The 5,585-nt window shown below is 40.1% G+C and overlaps 1 pseudogene; it reads right to left on the bottom strand.

The window, feature by feature from the left end:
* Nucleotides 1–598: 598 nt before the first annotated feature.
* LOC103681594 lies at nt 599–1,619 on the bottom strand (annotated as a pseudogene).
* Between the last annotated feature and the right edge of the window lie 3,966 nt (nt 1,620–5,585).

Below are 5,585 nucleotides of genomic sequence, written 5' to 3'. Positions count from 1 at the left end.
ATATGAAGTTAATGTATTTATTCTAAAAAATGTATCCGTGTAGACTCCACATGGAGATCTGTACTGGTAATCATTTTGCCAATTAGTGTGGTGGGTACAGTGGACACAGCTTCACAGGGGAACATGATCATAATAAGGAGAGTGGAACTCAGTGACTACCTATAGGATAAATCTTAAGTTAGTCTACATTGTCAGGATAAGCAGTGAAGGCAGTGAGGTATGAAGTATTGATGAACTTCTGTAAGTGAATAAATGGGGGCTCATACTTTCCTTTATTGTTATATTATATAAATGGCCTTGATTACCAAAAGTAGTTTTTCTATGTAAATAATAAGACTCATGACTATCCTTTTAGTAAAATGAGAAAAATTACTTGGAATGATATGTGTTGTTTGAGTAGAAAGTATCCTTAAGAAATCCATGGTACTCTATGACATAAATAGGAATTTCCAAATATATTTGATCAATGCTAGGGAAAACTTTGAAAAGGTAGGAAATGGACAAAGGGAAAAACTGTCTGCATATCAGACAGAGCAGAAGCTCAAGAAAGTGAGTAACTTAAATGCATGGAGAAATTGAATTCAAGCAAATGGAAATTCTAGGAAATAAATAGAAGGAACTGTTCTTGGCTCTGAGGCTGTGAACCCTTCAAACATGGAGAATTCTGCAGCACCAGGATGATGGCTTTTACATCACCCCCATGCTGAACCCCAATGATTCTTTTTGGAGCCCTCTTTAGGTCTCTATTCCTTAGGCTGTAGATGAAGGGTTTCAGCATGGGGGTGACCACCGTGTACATCACTGAGGCTTCTGCACTTGCGTGAGAGCCCTGGGGAGCAGCAGAGCTAAGGTACACTCCTAGGCCTGTACAATAAAATAAGGAGACAACAGAGAGGTGAGATGCACAGGTGGAAAGTGCTTTATACTTGTCCTGAGCTGATGAGATCTCACATATGGAGGAAACTACCCTAGAGTAAGAATAAGGACCCCAGTCAGGGGAGCATCACCCAGCAACATAGTTACAAAATTCATCACTATGTCATTAAGAATGGTGCCAGAACGAGATGCCCACTACCTGATTGAATTCACAGAAAAAATGGGGGATTTCCATGCCTGTACAGAAGGACAGCTGCAACTCCATTAAGCTCTGTAACAAAGAATTGAGACCACTGATGACCCAGGACACCAGAATCAGCAGTCCACAGAGCCGGGGGTTCATGATGACTGTGTAGTTCAGGGGGTGAGAGATGGCCATGAAGCAGTCATAGGCCATTGTGGACAGGATAAAGTCATCTAACTCTGCACACAGTAGGAAAAAATACATCTGGCTGAGCCTGCAGAGTTAATAACCTTGCACTGGGCCCTGTTGTTCCACAGCTTCTTCAGGATGGTGGTGGAGGTGAAACAGATGTCTACAAAGGACAGGTTGGTGAGGAGGAAGTACATTGTCATCTGGAGGTGGGAATAGAGCTGCTGGACAGGGGTATGAGCAGATTCCCAAACAGCATGTTCATGTACATGGAGAGGAAAAGCCCAACTATGAGGGGCTGCAGTTGTGGGTCCTCTGGAAATTGCTGAAGAAGAAACACTGAAATTCGTGTATTGTTGGGCAGTACCATGTGTTGGAGATGACCAGTAGGAAAGAAAAAAATAACATGATAAATTTTCAAGCAGATGGGCTATTTATTTATTAATTTTTTCTTTATTCATGTTTAAAGTTTTTTATTTAAAAACCAGTTAGTTAACCTACAGTGTGATAATAGTTTCTGGTCGACAATACAGTGATTCAACACACCCGTACAGCATCCAGTGCTCATCAGGACAAATGCCCTCCTTCATCTCCATTGCCTGCTTCCTCCATCCACTCACCCACCTCCCTTCTGGCAAACATTAGTTTGTTCTGTGTAATTAAGAATCTGTTTCTTGGTTTGTCTCTCTCTCTCTTTTTCCCCAATAGGTTCTTTTGTTTTGTTTCTTAATTTTCACATATGTGTGACATCATATGGTATTTGTCTTTCTCTAATCAACTTACTTGGCATTGCACAGTATTCTCTAGCTCCATCTACGTCATTATAAAAAACAAGAGTTCATTCTTTTTGATGGCTGAATAATATTCCATTGTATATACATACCAATTATTTATCCATTCATCAGTGTATAGACACTTGGGTAGTTTTCACAGTTTGGGTATTGTAGATAATGCTGTTATAAACTTTGGAGGGCATGTGTCCCTCTGGATTGGTATTTTTGTATTCTCTGGGTAAATACATAGTCGTGTAATTGCTGGATTGTAGGGTTATTCTATTTTTAACTGTTTGAGGAACCTCCATACTGGTTTCCAGAGCACCTGCACCAGTTTTCATTCCCACCAACAGGGCAAGAGGGTTCTTCTTTCTCCACATCCTCGCCAACATCTGTTGTTTCTTGCCTTGTTGATTTTACCTACTCTGACAGGTGTGAGGTGACATCTCATTTTAGTTTTGATTTGTAGCAAATGGGGATTATTAACAGAGTGACACATTGCAATTTATATTTTGCAATCAAGAACAAGCTATATATTTTTTGTATAGATCTGATCCCATTTAAGGGATGTTACCTGGCATCCCTGATTAGGAATTCCTGTGCACTCCTTAATACCCATCACCAGCCTATCCCATTCCCCCACCCCCCTCCCCTATACGGAGGGCATGTATTGCATGGTGCACTGGGTGTTATATGCAAGTAATGAATCATGGAATTTTACATCAAAAACTAGGGATGTACTGTATGGTGATTAAGATAATATAATAAAAAATATTATTAAAAAAAGGAATTCCTGTGCATTCAGCCTTTTCCCTAAGAGGGCATGTGTTATAGTTTCAGTGAGAAATGCTTTCCCGCATTTGAGGAATAATGTTGAGCACAAAATCTTCAAGACAAAGAGCATAGGGTGCTGAGTTAGAAAGCTCATCCTTTGGGTAAACACCTAGCAGTGCAATTGCTGGATCATAGGGTAGCTCTATTTTTAACTATTTGAGGAACCGCCATACTGTTTTCCAGAATGCCTTCACCAGTTTGCATTCCCACCAACACTCCGCAAGGGTTACCCTTTCTCCACATCCATGCCAACACCTGTTTCCTGTGTTAATTTTAGCCATTTTGACTGCCATGAGGTGGTATCTCACTGTAGTTTTGATGTGTATCTCCCTGAGGATGAGCGATGTTGAGCTTCTTTTCATGTATCTGTTGTCCATCTGTATGTCTTCTTTGGAAAAGGGTCTGTTCATGTCCTTTGTCCATTTCTTAACTGGATTATTTGTTTTTTGGGTGGTGAGTTTGATAAGTGCTTTGTCACTTTGGATACTAACCCTTTATCAAATATGTCATTTGCGAATATCTTTTCCCATTCCATAGGTTGCACTATTAGGTATTTACCCAAAGGATACAAAAATACTAATTCAAAGGGATACATGTACCCTAAATATTATAGCAGCAATGTCTACAATAGCCAAAGTACGCAGAGGGCCCAAATGTGCACTGAGTGATGAATGGATAAAGGAGTTTGGTATATATACATACACACACAGGAATAATCCTCAGGCACCAAAAGGAATGATTCTTGCCAACTGCAATGATGTGGATGGTGCTAGAGTGTATAATTCTAAGTGATATAAGTCAGAGAAAGACAAATACCATATGATTTCACTCATGTGTGGAATTTAAGAAAGAAAACAAAGAACATAGTGGGAGGAAAATAAGAGAGGCAAATCAGGAGACAGACTCTTATCTATAGAGAAATAAATTGAGGGTTAATGGAGGGAGGTGGGTGGGGGATGGGTAAAAAAATTGATGGGGATGAAGGAGGGCAGTTGTGGTGATGAGCAGCAGGTGTTGCATGGAAGTGTTGAATCACTATATTCTACCCCGGAAACTAATATTTCTCTGTATGTTTACTAACTGAAATTTAAATAAAGACTTGGAGAAAAAAGAGAAAGGTCTATAGGATCCAAGGATAGAGAAAGAAGATACGTTAAAAAAAATAAATATCATATACCATGTCAGATTAGCAACAGGTGCCATGAAGGAAAAAAAAAAGTCGGTATAAAAAGGAGTGGGTGGGGAGGGTGATAAGTAATAGTAGTTCAGGGAAAGCTGCAAAGAAGGTGACATTTTAACACAGGCTTCCAGAAAGACTAAGCAAGAGACAGGAGGATATCTGGGGGAGGGCTGTGCCCTGCAGGGAAAGCAGAGCAAAGGCCCCACAGAAGACACTTACTGCAGATCTGCAGATCTCAACATGCAGTCAGTGCGGTGAGGGAATGAGTAAGAGGGAGAGAGGAGAGGTGGTGGCAGAGAATGTTGAGGACCGAGGGGGCTTTCCTGCCACTGATGGGACTTCAAGACACAGAGAATCCTTCCTTCACATGGTGTTCTTTGCATCTTACTAATTTTCTTCCAAGGTATTCTGTGAATAGAGATGGATTCCTTCCCTATTTCCATCTGTTGGTGAACATTCTGTATCTACGGGTCACATATTATTGCATGAACTCCAGTACCATTGCGTGAGGACTGCTCATGCCCCACAACACACACACACACACACACACACACACACACACACACACACACACACACACCGTGCACTATGAACCCCTGGCACTGCATTACTACCATGTTTTTTTCACCTGCAGCCACAATAGTGTTGAAAGAAATGGTACTAGGCAAGCAGTCAACATCAAATTTACCTTTACCCTGAAGTGTCTGTAAATAGTACTTAAATTCTAGTTAGTAAGCCTCCCAGGGACATGGAAACAGAGGGCTCCATTTTAATGTGATCATCTTGCATTTTAAAACACTTAGAAAAAATAGGTCCAAAAACACAGAGAAGAAAAAAATGGACACAGGAGTTAAAAGAGATCTAATAAGCTCAGCTTTTCGCTGAGAACAGATGAGCAGAAATCTTCCCTGGTTCCAGCAGCATTCCAGCCCCAGTTCACATCCCCTGATGCCCAGGATAATTAACAAAGAAGGAAAATACCAGTGTATGTAAACAAGAAAGCAGTGGTATCTTTATGATGTCAAGCCATTTTACTGATTGAATATCCCTCTGGAAAAAAATGTGCAAAGGGAATAAATTGCAATTTACAAAAGAATATATAATGTATGACAACAGAAAGGGATTTTTAAAGATAAAATAATAAAAGACTTTTTCGAATGATTTTAAATGCAATGTTTTTGGAATCAGAAAACCAAGTTTTCAATGTCAGATCTACCACAAATAAGCTGTTTGAACTTGGGAGAGACAAGCAATCCATTCCAAATGTGACTATCCTCGCTCAGATAGTGGGGATAGCAGTACCCATCCTCCTGGGGTGGCAGACACCGGTCATCAGGATAAGTAAACACTTACAATACAGTTCCTTCCTGTGAGTAAATCAGTGATTATCACTGAAGAGATTTGGCTGGGTTTTTTCTTCTATCTCACAAATGTCTCAGTGGTTTCCACACCTCTTGGTAATGAAGTATTACAAAGTAAATGTAGTTAGCATACCTCTCTTTGCATTATAAACACAGTTTTTTATATAAATACTCAGTGTGAGAGAAGA

The sequence above is a fragment of the Ursus maritimus genome, unplaced genomic scaffold, assembly GCF_017311325.1.
Source record: "Ursus maritimus isolate PB19 unplaced genomic scaffold, ASM1731132v1 scaffold_37, whole genome shotgun sequence".
NCBI lineage: Eukaryota > Metazoa > Chordata > Mammalia > Carnivora > Ursidae > Ursus > Ursus maritimus.
Note: the sequence above shows the minus strand (reverse complement) of the source record. Positions and strands in the feature narration are given on the sequence as shown.